This window comes from Anas platyrhynchos, chromosome 21 (assembly GCF_047663525.1).
Source record: "Anas platyrhynchos isolate ZD024472 breed Pekin duck chromosome 21, IASCAAS_PekinDuck_T2T, whole genome shotgun sequence".
NCBI classification, from domain to species: Eukaryota; Metazoa; Chordata; class Aves; order Anseriformes; family Anatidae; genus Anas; species Anas platyrhynchos.
Genome location: NC_092607.1, coordinates 18752432 through 18765477, shown reverse-complemented (window position 1 = coordinate 18765477; position 13046 = coordinate 18752432). Strand labels below are relative to the sequence as shown.

General features: G+C 52.8%; 2 long non-coding RNA genes across 3 annotated transcripts; both read right to left on the bottom strand.

Annotated features, from left to right (window-relative positions):
* Positions 1 to 79: 79 nt before the first annotated feature.
* LOC119714902 (uncharacterized) lies at positions 80 to 1756 on the bottom strand. Of its 2 annotated transcripts, XR_005262155.2 has the most exons (4): positions 1634 to 1756; positions 816 to 932; positions 300 to 360; positions 80 to 139 (listed from the first exon to the last, which is right to left on the bottom strand). It is a non-coding gene; the product is annotated as an uncharacterized lncRNA (long non-coding RNA). The 2 variants fall into 2 exon arrangements; XR_011804470.1 differs by lacking the exon at positions 1634 to 1756 and having other exon boundaries at positions 816 to 1167.
* An 8204-nt stretch (positions 1757 to 9960) lies between these two features.
* On the bottom strand, positions 9961 to 10398 carry LOC139999237 (uncharacterized). Its single transcript, XR_011804557.1, has 3 exons — positions 10285 to 10398; positions 10137 to 10185; positions 9961 to 10032 (listed from the first exon to the last, which is right to left on the bottom strand). It is a non-coding gene; the product is annotated as an uncharacterized lncRNA (long non-coding RNA).
* Positions 10399 to 13046: the final 2648 nt, after the last annotated feature.

Below are 13046 nucleotides of genomic sequence, written 5' to 3'. Positions count from 1 at the left end.
GCCAGCAGTAGCACCCAACCCTCAAAAACATAAGCGACCCCAGCTTTACTTTTATCCTTTCAAAACAGCAGGCCACTTGCCTCTGTACTTGCAAATTAGGTCCAAGCTTGAAAGGAGCGGCCAGCATCACCCACGCCACCTGGGAACACAAAAGCATACAATGACAACTGTGCTTGCAAGAACCCACCTGCCACACTGCTCCTCTATCCCAAACAGCCTCACCTCGGAACCTCACAGGGAAACACCTGAGCGTCTTCCCTTCGCTTCACATAAGGGATGACCAGGCTGACACCACTCACCTTCCCTCAGAGCTTCCTGACATGACAATTTCCCTTCCCTCTCCACAACTGAACCAAGCACCTGCAGAGACAAGGGAAAAGCACACTCTGAGGCACCTCACAGCCACAGCGTACCTGCTGCAAGACCTCTCTCTTCCCAGCTCCGGTACTTCAGCTGCTCATCAGCTCTAACTCAGATTCTTCGCTCACAGCACCACTGCAAACTCTGCGCAGGCCACACAACACACCACTACACAAGCTACGTTGCCTAAGACATATGAGCTGGAACGTTCCCACCCAACAATCAGTCGCATCGCACAGGAAGGATGCCGCACACTCCTAGAAACCAAACCTACCAGTCCTGAGCAGCTCCCCACATCCACCTGGCAACCACGCTCAGCACACACACTATTCACCCCTCAAAAAAAAAAATAAACTTAGAACATGCACATACACACAAAAAAAACAACTGAGATCCACAAATGCCAAAAAGACATGCACACACAGCAGCCCCGGCAGGGGTAATCACAGACTTACCCCTTGCAGATGAAAAGGTGACTCTGATACAACCCTGCTCAGTCTCTTGGCAATGCTGCATCTACGCTGTCAAGCCACATGTAGCATGTAATCAAGCTGCTGAAACTCTCCAGGAGACTAAAACAAGTGTTTTTATACATGTAGAGATTAAAATATGGTGCAAAAACAGGAGCATATGTGACCATCCCAAAAAACAGTGAGACAGCAGCCTCTACTAAATATCCCTCTATTTCAAGCACTTAGAAATCTAGAATTCCAAGCACTTAGAAATACAGAACTCCACAAACTGCAGCCTGCCTAGAGAACCTTGCAACTGACTGAAGGAAACACAAAGCACTGACCCCAAAGAGCAGCCCAGGCAGAAGGAGCTCTCTGATAGCATGCCTGGGGCTCATATACCTTTTGTCCCCGCCCAGCACCCAAACCAAATCACCTGGGGAAGATGAGGGACAAAGCACAAGAGAGCAGGAAGGGAGCAAGAGAAGCAAGTGTTTTTTTTTTTTCTTTCTTTTTTAAAATCAGCTTTATCTCAAAAGCATGTAAAGAGCAGGCAAGATATCTGCAGTGATTCTAGAAGCAAAAGTCCCCTTTTACTTTCTCTGCAGATATCAATATTGAACTGAAAATATCACCAAGCTAGTAACTGAAACTTTTTGAACTGGAATTAGTTTAAACAGACTCACCCCCATCTGTAAACACAGAGAGCCAGCATTCATCAGAATGCCAGCCCTAATAACCACCTCCTGCACAACGTTCACTACTACTAAGGCAACATATCATTGTGCAATACCTCTCTGTTCCCAGCTCCTTTACCTCACCTGCTCTGTAGCTCCACATGACAAATGGGCCCGGGCGGCGCCGCGCCGAAATGGGCCCGGGCGGCGCCGCGCCGAAATGGGCCCGGGCGGCGCCGCGCCGAAATGGGCCCGGGCGGCGCCGCGCCGAAATGGGCCCGGGCGGCGCCGCGCCGAAATGGGCCCGGGCGGCGCCGCGCCGAAATGGGCCCGGGCGGCGCCGCGCCGAAATGGGCCCGGGCGGCGCCGCGCCGAAATGGGCCCGGGCGGCGCCGCGCCGAAATGGGCCCGGGCGGCGCCGCGCCGAAATGGGCCCGGGCGGCGCCGCGCCGAAATGGGCCCGGGCGGCGCCGCGCCGAAATGGGCCCGGGCGGCGCCGCGCCGAAATGGGCCCGGGCGGCGCCGCGCCGAAATGGGCCCGGGCGGCGCCGCGCCGAAATGGGCCCGGGCGGCGCCGCGCCGAAATGGGCCCGGGCGGCGCCGCGCCGAAATGGGCCCGGGCGGCGCCGCGCCGAAATGGGCCCGGGCGGCGCCGCGCCGAAATGGGCCCGGGCGGCGCCGCGCCGAAATGGGCCCGGGCGGCGCCGCGCCGAAATGGGCCCGGGCGGCGCCGCGCCGAAATGGGCCCGGGCGGCGCCGCGCCGAAATGGGCCCGGGCGGCGCCGCGCCGAAATGGGCCCGGGCGGCGCCGCGCCGAAATGGGCCCGGGCGGCGCCGCGCCGAAATGGGCCCGGGCGGCGCCGCGCCGAAATGGGCCCGGGCGGCGCCGCGCCGAAATGGGCCCGGGCGGCGCCGCGCCGAAATGGGCCCGGGCGGCGCCGCGCCGAAATGGGCCCGGGCGGCGCCGCGCCGAAATGGGCCCGGGCGGCGCCGCGCCGAAATGGGCCCGGGCGGCGCCGCGCCGAAATGGGCCCGGGCGGCGCCGCGCCGAAATGGGCCCGGGCGGCGCCGCGCCGAAATGGGCCCGGGCGGCGCCGCGCCGAAATGGGCCCGGGCGGCGCCGCGCCGAAATGGGCCCGGGCGGCGCCGCGCCGAAATGGGCCCGGGCGGCGCCGCGCCGAAATGGGCCCGGGCGGCGCCGCGCCGAAATGGGCCCGGGCGGCGCCGCGCCGAAATGGGCCCGGGCGGCGCCGCGCCGAAATGGGCCCGGGCGGCGCCGCGCCGAAATGGGCCCGGGCGGCGCCGCGCCGAAATGGGCCCGGGCGGCGCCGCGCCGAAATGGGCCCGGGCGGCGCCGCGCCGAAATGGGCCCGGGCGGCGCCGCGCCGAAATGGGCCCGGGCGGCGCCGCGCCGAAATGGGCCCGGGCGGCGCCGCGCCGAAATGGGCCCGGGCGGCGCCGCGCCGAAATGGGCCCGGGCGGCGCCGCGCCGAAATGGGCCCGGGCGGCGCCGCGCCGAAATGGGCCCGGGCGGCGCCGCGCCGAAATGGGCCCGGGCGGCGCCGCGCCGAAATGGGCCCGGGCGGCGCCGCGCCGAAATGGGCCCGGGCGGCGCCGCGCCGAAATGGGCCCGGGCGGCGCCGCGCCGAAATGGGCCCGGGCGGCGCCGCGCCGAAATGGGCCCGGGCGGCGCCGCGCCGAAATGGGCCCGGGCGGCGCCGCGCCGAAATGGGCCCGGGCGGCGCCGCGCCGAAATGGGCCCGGGCGGCGCCGCGCCGAAATGGGCCCGGGCGGCGCCGCGCCGAAATGGGCCCGGGCGGCGCCGCGCCGAAATGGGCCCGGGCGGCGCCGCGCCGAAATGGGCCCGGGCGGCGCCGCGCCGAAATGGGCCCGGGCGGCGCCGCGCCGAAATGGGCCCGGGCGGCGCCGCGCCGAAATGGGCCCGGGCGGCGCCGCGCCGAAATGGGCCCGGGCGGCGCCGCGCCGAAATGGGCCCGGGCGGCGCCGCGCCGAAATGGGCCCGGGCGGCGCCGCGCCGAAATGGGCCCGGGCGGCGCCGCGCCGAAATGGGCCCGGGCGGACTTATTCTGCAGAGAAGAAGGTGAGCCTGCTCACTCTCTAGGCACTACTGCACTTATGCGGTCAAGAGACATTACCCCACTGTTTCCCAAAAACAACTACCTGGAATCACCTAATAAACATACTTCTAATATGTCAATTCGAGGACATCAAGAATAAAAGGCTGCAAGGTCTGAACACTCGACAGACAGAAAACCCACAGGCAAAACCTCCAGAAATATAACAAACTGTCCCTAAACTTGAAACAGACTACCCCTTACGTGCCCACTGCTGCCATTTTCAGACACATGCTCACACAGGGAGCTTCCATGATACATTTCAACTAAACCCTGCTCCATCTCTTTAACAGCAAGGTTTTGACTTTGATAATATTTGACATACAGGCAAAGAATCACAGAAAGCCCCGTAATTCTGCAAAAATCAGAAGGGAACCAGAACCACAAAGCAAACACACCAAGTAACATCACCATACTATCCGTAAAACTGCCATAACATCTACTCACCTGAGGAAGAGCTGCGTGCAATACAGGCACATACTACTACTAGATTGCTTTACAGTGACAGATCCTACCAGTTACCAACTCAAAAAGATATGCGTACCGGTTTCTACTTCAGAACGCATCAGTCCATAGACTCTGACCCACCTAAAGAACCCTGCAACCAACTGAAATAAAACCAAACGCTTACCCAAAAGTGCAGCCCAGGCAGAAGGAGCTCTCTGATGGCATACCTGCAACTCAGTTACCATTAGGTCTCACCTGGACCCTGAAGCCAATCACCTGGGAAAGTGCAAGGGGGAAAGCACAAAAAAAAAAATGAGAAACGAGCAGTAGCTGTGGTTTCTTTATTCATTTATATGGCTTAGCTCAACTGCATGCAGAGTGAAGACAGGAGAGCTAGGGTGTTTCTAGAAACAAAAATCCCCATGCTGTTGCTGCAGCTTTGAATATTAAAAGGACAAACTGATTAAGAAAGTAAACTGATTTTTTTTCCCCTCTGGAATTAGCTCAATATTTTATTTACATAAAAAAAAAATCTAGGAGGAGAACAAATTACATGGAAAAAAAACCAATTCCATTCCACTCGCAGGAAAAATCACTTACTTCAGTAGGCTACCTGAGAACCAAAAGGCTATGCTGATGGGTCAAAACACACTACAGGACACTGGGGTTCAGGCCCTCCGCTGCACCCACTTAAAACCCATCCCTACACTCATCAAGGTGCAAGCCCAACACAAAAAAAACAAAGCATTTCAGCACCTGCTTTGTTCCGATTCTAAAGACTAACATCACAGCCCACGTCGCCAGTGACACCTGATAAACAGAAGAGAAAGCAGCCATACCCTTTTCAAGCCATCCCTGCACGTGTCGCTCCTTGATCATCTGCAACCTCTTCTCCAATCCTCAACCACTTCTGTGGAGAGCCTGCCATGGCACCTGCAAAGCATGACGGATACCCTTCGCACTCACCTCGTGCTACTTGGCAGTTCTGCTCCAATCCAGCTCACAACCAGCCCGCCCTTCTCGTGCTGCTCTTCAGAGTGCAGCTTGGCCCCACTCAGCCTGTGCGAGACAAATGTGAAACAAAAAGAAAAGCACAGGCTGAAGCAACATCCAAAGACACAGCACAGCTGGGACAGTTACTCTCATCTGCTCCCTTACCTCAGCCTCCTCACCTGCCCTCGAGGCAGACGCTTCCACCTGCTCTCTTAGGCCAGTTACAACACCCCTGAAATATAAACAGGATTTTTACTGTATTTTGTGCAGTTAACTAACTGCAGTGACAACTGCACCCCTAAAGTACCAGCTACATCTGCTCATCGCTCACCTTGCCAAAAGCAGCTATGGTCAAGTCCCGTGTTGTACACTGTGTTTCAGCTTTAACAAATTAAACAGAAGTTGCCTACCAAGTGCTGGACAGTTCCAGAAGGAGCTCTTTCCTGTGACAGGTTCCTCCTAGGGTTTACACTCTAATGGGGACAGGAAAGAAATAAAAAAAAAAAAAAAAGCAAAATCCCATATCTGTAAGCTTTCAAGATTCAACAGACCTCCTCAAGCACACCATTCAAGAACTATACAAACAGCTGCTCGCAAGGAGATATACTCTCCCACCCCCACATCTGACAAACACCACAGAGATGACTGTGCCAGCTGCCCTTCAGTACATGCCCAGAGGCAGACAGGATGTCTTCACCAACACAGTCCCATCAATGTATTAGTACACCCATGCACTGCCACGTTAGCTGTCATCACTAACTGCCAGGCAGGACAGATCCAGACCAAACACGTACACACACACAGGCACGCCAAAAACACTACAAACAAAACACACAACACAAGGCGCAAGAAAAAGTGACCCCCAAAAAGAAAGCCCTACGGCAACAGCAAGTCAGAACAGGTGCTCTGCACCAGACCCTACCAGAGACTCAAATGTCACAACACGCGACTGGAAGCAACTGCCAGAACTGGGATGATGGAGGCCTAAAAAGCCTGCCTTCAAGACAAGAGACCAGAAGGATGGGGACTGAAAACCCCCTAAGACGACACTTAGGAATTCGATTCCCAAGCAAAGGCTCCTGATGCGGCCCAGATGACTTCTGCAAGAGTGAGAATGGAAACAGATGTGCATCATATTCGTTTTGAGATCGCAAGACCTCAAACAGATCTGCAGTTCAAGCAGTGACTGCAAGACAAGAAGTGCTCGGATCACAGCCATGATGACAAAACAAGCATTGAGGCCCTTCAGCACAGCTACCAAGACGCCTGTCTGGTCAGTCCAGTGTCAAAAGCCAGAAGGATATCAAGACCCGAGAAGCACAGAACAGACACTGCAGAAGCAACACTACAGGACAGACAAACTGAAGGAAACTGTCCTGCCTGGCGCACGCACTCAAGCTACAAAATAATCCCGCTGCTCCTATTAGCCTGGTGACCCAGCCACAAGCAGCCTGAACGTGACTCAGCCTCAACCACCCTCACAGTGGCACCAAGCCTATTCAGCCAGCAGGCACCACACTGCTCTGGCTCACAGCTCCCATTAGCCACCCCAGATATGCAAATACCAGGTGCCCCCCAACTTAGCTCTCAGGTTGCTGCATGGTAAAGTCCCTCTGCCTCAAGAAATACACAGGCACCGTTTGTCATCTTAGTCAACTGAAGGCTCATCATCAGCTGCAAAAACAGAGTAACAGCATTCACTAGCACGCCGGCCATGATGCCCACCTTCTCCACAATGCTGACTACTACTGATGCAACATACGATTGTGCTCACCTGTTCCTCTCCGAGTCCAAGCTCCAACAGTGCAGCCAGTATCATCCACACCACCTGGGAAAATAAAGGGATTAAATGATCGTTGCATTCGGAACAAGTCAGCCAATGGTGTTTTTTGTTGTTGGAGGTGGTTTTTGTGTGTGTTTCCTTTATTTCTTTTTTTTAAATCTGCCTTAGCTCAACAGCATGCAGAGCACAAACAAGAGAACTGGGGTGTTTCTAGAAGCAACAATCCCCATGCTTTTGCTGCAGCTTATAACATTGAAAGGACAACATGACCCTGCAATTAACTGGAACTTTCTTAACTGGAATTAGCTCAAACTTCTATTTACATTGAAAGAAAAATCCAGGAGGAGAACAGATTATACACCAACAAAATTAATTCCATTCCAGCCCCTGGAAAAAAATCACATACTCTCATCCCCTCCTGTACCTCAGCCGCTTGCCTGCCCCACGTGGCAGATGCTTCCATCTGTTCTCTTCATCCACTTATAGCACCTCTAAAAGGCAAACTGGAATTTTACTCTATTGGATGTAGGAAAATAACTGCAGTGACAACCACACCCCAAAAACAACAGTTACCTCTGCTCATCACGCACCAGAGTCACTGCAGAGGCAGCTCGGGTCGAGAGGTCCTGCACTGCGAACTGCACACTGCATTTCACCCTGAACAAAGGAAAGACACAGGCAGAAGATAAACATTCAGCTGCCAGCAGTAGCACCCATCCCTCAACAACATAAGCAACCCCAGCTTTACTTTTATCCTTTCAAAACAGCAGGCCACTTGCCTCTGGACCTGCAAATTAGGTCCAAGCTTGAAAGGAGCGGCCAGCATCACCCACGCCACCTGGGAACATAAAAGGACAAAATGACCACTGTGCTTGCAAGCACCCACCTGCTACACTGCTCCTCTATCCCAAACAGTCTCACCCCGGACCCTCTGAGGGAAACACCTGAGCGTCTTCCCTTCGCTTCAGATAAGGGATGACCAGGCTGACACCACTCACCTTCCCTCAGAGCTTCGTGACATGAGGATTTCCCTTCCCTCTCCACAATTGCACAAAGCACCTGCAGAGGCAAGAGAAAACTACACTCTGAAGCACCTCACAGCCACAGCGTACCTGCTGCAATGCCTCTCTCTTCCCAGCTCCGGTACTTCAGCTGCTCATCAGCTCTAACTCAGATTCTTCGCTCACAGCACCACTGCAAACTTTGCCCAGGCCACACAACACACACTACACAAGCTACATTGCCTAAGACACACAAGCTGGAACATTCCCACCCAACAACCAGTCGCATCGCACAGGAAGGCTGCCGCACACTCCTAGAAACCAAACCTACCAGTCCTGAGCAGCTCCCCACCTCCTCCTGCCAACCACGCTCAGCACACACACTATTTACTGCTCAGAAAAACAGAAAGTTAAAACATACAAAAAAACAACTGAGCACCACAAATGCCAAAAAGACATGCACACACAGCAGCCCTGGCAGGGGTAGTCACAGACTTACCCTTTGCAGATAAAAAAGGTGACTCTGATACAACCCTGCTCAGTCTCTTGGCAATGCTGCATCTACACTGTCAAGCCACATGTAGCATGTAATCAAGCTGCTGAAACTCTCCAGGAGACTAAAACAAGTGTTTTTATACATGTAGAGATTAAAATACAGCTCAAAAACACGAGCATATGTGACCATCCCAAAAACAGTGAGACAGCAGCCTCTACTAAATATCCCTCTATTTCAAGCACTTAGAAATCTAGAATTCCAAGCACTTAGAAATCTAGAACTCCATGAACTCCAGCCTGCCTAGAGAACCTTGAAACTGACTGAAAGAAACACAAAGCACTGACCCCAAAGAGCAGCCCAGGCAGAAGGAGCTCTCTGATGCCGTGCCTGGGGCTCATATACCTTTTGTCCCCGCCCAGCACCCAAACCCAATCACCTGGGAAAGGTGAGGGGCAAAGCACAAGAGAGTAGGAAGAGAGCAAGAAAAGCAGATGTTTTTTTTTTCTTTCTTTTTTAAAATCAGCTTTATCTCAAAAGCATACAGAGAGCAGACAAGGTATCTGCGGTGATTCTAGAAGCAAAAATTCCCTTTTGCTTTCTCTGCAGGTTTTAATATTGAATTGAAAATATCACCAAGCTAGTAACTGAAACTTTTTGAACTGGAATTAAACAGACTCACCCCCATCTGTAAACACAGAGAACCAGCATTCACCAGCATGCCAGGCCTAATACCCACCTCCTGCAGAACGTTCACTACTACTAAGGCAACATATAATTGTGCAATACCTCTCTGTTCCCACCTCCTTTACCTCACCTGCTCAGTAGCTCCACCTGAGAAATGTGCCCAGGTGGCACCACGCTGAAGTGTGCCCAAACAGACTTACTTTCTAGAGATGAAGGAGGTGACCCTGCTCACTCTCTAGGCACTACTGCACTTATGTGGTCAAGGAACCCTACCCCACGGTTTCCCAAAAACAACGTACCTTTTCTTTTTCTTCGTATCTTTTATTTACATAGAAAGAAAAGTCTAGGAGCAAAATTGATTACACGCCAAAAAAAGAAAAAATCAATTGCATTCCACTCACAGGAAAAATCACTTACTTCAGTAGGCTATCTGAGAACCAAAAGGCTGTGCTGATGGGTCAAACACACTATAGGACACTGGGGCTAGGCCCTCCGCTTCACTGAATTAAAACCCATCCCGACACTCACCAAGGTGCAACCCCAACACAAACACAGGCACAGCATTTCAGCTTCAACAGCTTTGGGAACTGCTGGAAAGCAAGCTTCATACTCAGCGAGGCGTGCTCAGGCTACACAGGACGGGGCTTCGGACACCTCTTTGCCTACCAAAGAAGACGTCCATCAGCACCTGCTTTGTTCCTATTCTAAAGACTAACATCACAGCCCACGTTGCCTGGGACACCTGATAAACAGAAGAGAAAGCAGCCATACCCTTTTCAAGCCATCCCTGCACGTGTCGCTCCTTGATCATCTGCAACCTCTTCTCAAATCCTCAACCGCTTCTGTGGAGAGCCTGCCATGGCACCTGCAAAGCAAGATGGATACCCTTCGCAATCACCTCGTGCTACTCGGCCGTTCTGCTCCAATCCAGCTCACAAACAGCCCGCCCTTCTCGTGCTGCTCTTCAGAGTGCAGCTTGGCCCCACTCAGCCTGTGCGAGACACCTGCAAAAGACAAACAAAAGCATAGGCTGAAACAGCACCCAAAGCCACAGCACAGCTGGGACAGTTACTCTCAGCTGCTCCCTTACCTCGGCCCCCTCACCTACCCTCAAGGAAGATGCTTCCACCTGCTCTCTTAGGCCAGCTACAACACCCCTGAAATATAAACAGGATTTGTACTGTACTTTGTGTAGTTAAGTAACTGCAGTGACAACTGCACCCCTAAAGTACCTGCTACATCTGTTCATCGCTCACCTTGCCAAAAGCAGCTATGGTCAAGTCCCGTGTTGTACACTGTGTTTCACCTTAAACAAACTAAACAAAAGTTGCCTACTGAGTGCTGAACAGTTCCAGAAGGAGCTCTTTCCTGTGACAGGTTCCTCCTAGGGTTTACACTCTAATGGGGACAGGAAAGAAATAAAAATAAACATTTCAAAACCCCATATCTGTAAGCTTTCAAGATTCAACAGACCTCCTCAAGCACACCGTTCAAGCACTATGCGAGCAGCTGCTCACAAGCAGATATACTCTCCCAAATCCCCATCTGCCAACCACCAGAGATGACTGTGCCAGCTGCCCTTCAGTACGTGCCCAGAGGCAGACCGGATGTCTTCGCCAACACAGTCTGGACAATGTATTAGCACACCCATGCAGTGCCACGTTAGCTGTCATCACTAACTGCCAGGCAGGACAGATCCAGACCAAACACGTACACACACAGGCACGCCACAAACACTACAAACAAAACACACAACACAAGGCACAAGAAAAAGTGACCCCCAGAGGGAAGCTCTAGGGCAACAGCAAGTCAGAACAGGTGCTCTGCACCAGACCCTACCAGAGACTCAAATGTCACGACACGCGACTGGAAGCAACTGCCAGAACTGGGATGATGGAGGCCTAAAAAGCCTGCCTTCAAGACAAGAGACCAGAAGGATGGGGACTGAAAACCCCCTAAGACAACGCTCAGGAAATCAATTCCCAAGCAAGAGCTCCTGACGTGGCCCAGATGACTTCTGCAAGAGTGAGAATGGAAACAGATGTGATCTCAAACCAAATATGATGCACAAGACATGAAACAGATCTGCACTTTCGAGCACTTCTTGTCTTGCAGTTGCTGCTTGATCAGAGCCATGATGACAAAACAAGCATTGAGGCCCTTCAGCACCGCTACCAAGTCGCCTGTCTGGTCAGTCCGGTGTAAAAAGCCATGAGGATATCAAGACCCAAGAAGCACAGAACAGACGCTGCAGAAGCAACACTACAAGACAGATGAACAGAAGGAAACTGTCCTGCCTGGCGCACGCACTCAAGCTACAAAATAATCCCGCTTCTTCTATTAGCCTGGTGACCCAGCCACAAGCAGCCTGAACGTGACCCAGCCTCAACCACCCTCACAGTGGCACCAAGTCTATTCAGCCAGCTGGCTCCATCCTGCTCTGGCTCCCAGCTCCCATTAGCCACCCAAGATATGCAAATACCAGGTGCCCCACAACTTAGCTCTCAGGTTGCTGCATGGTAAAGTCCCTCCGCCTCAAGAAATGCACAGGCACCGATTGCCATCTTAGTCAATTGAAGGCTCACCATCAGCTGCAAAAACAGAGTAACAGCATTCACTAGCACGCCGGCCACGATGCCCACCTGCTCCACAATGCTGACTACTGCTGATGCAACATACGGTTCTGCTCACCTCTTCCTCTCCGAATCCAAGCTCTAACAGTGCAGCCAGTATCATCCACACCACCTAGGAAAACAAAGCGATTAAATGATCATTGCCTTCACAACACATCACCCAATGGTAGAATTTTATTGTTGTTTGTTTTTTGAAATCTGCTTTAGCTCAACAGAATGCAAACTGCAAACAAGAGAACTGGGGTGTTTCTAGAAGGAACAATCCCCATGCTTTTGCTGCAACTTCAAATATTAAATGGACAATACGACCCAGCAATTACCTGGAACTTTCTTAACTGCAAATAGCTCAACCATTTTTTTTTTTTTTACTTTTTTTTTTGTACATAGAAAGAAAGATCTAGGAGCAAAAGATATCATATGCCAAAACAAGCACCAAACAACCTTTCCTTCGCTTCGGATAAGGGATGACCAGGCTGACACCACTCACCTTCCCTCAGTGCTTCATGACATGAGGATTTCCCTTCCCTCTCCACAACTGCACAAAGCACCTGCAGAGGCAAGAGAAAAGCACACTCTGAGGCACCTCACAGCCACAGCGTACCTGCTGCAAGACCTCCCTCGTCCCAGCTCTGGCACTTCAGCTGCTCACCAGCTCTAACTGAGATTCTTCGCTCACAGCACCACAGCAAGCTCCAATGGGGCCACACAACACACACTACACAAGCTACATTGCCCAACACACACAAGCTGGTACATTCCCACCCAACAATCAGTCGCATCGCACAGGAAGGCTGCCGCACACTCCTAGAAACCAAACCTACCAGTCCTGAGCAGCTCCCCGCTTCCTCCTGCCAACCACGCTCAGCACACACACTATTCACCCCTCAAAAAAAAAACAAAAACCTTAGAACATACACACACACAAAAAAAACAACCGAGCTCCACAAATGCCAAAAAGACATGCACACACAGCAGCCCCGGCAGAGGTAATCACAGACGTACCCTGTGCAGATGAAAGAGGTGACTCTGATACAACCCTGCTCAGGCTCTTGGTAATGCTGCATCTACGCTACCAAGCCACAGGTACCATGCAATCAAGCTGGTTTTAGTCCTCTGGAGAATTACACAAGTGGGTTTATACATCTAGAGATTAAAATACAGCTCAAAACAGAAGAGTATCCCACCATCCCAAAAAAACAGTGAGCCAGAAACCTCTATTAAACATCCCTCTATTAAGTGAATTCCAAGCACTTAAAAATTCTAGAAATCTATAAACTCCAGCCTGCCTAAAGAACCCTGCAACCGACTGAAGGAAAAACAAAGCACTTACCCCAAGGAGCAGCCCAGGCAGAAGGAGCTCTCTAATACCATGCCTGGGGCTCATA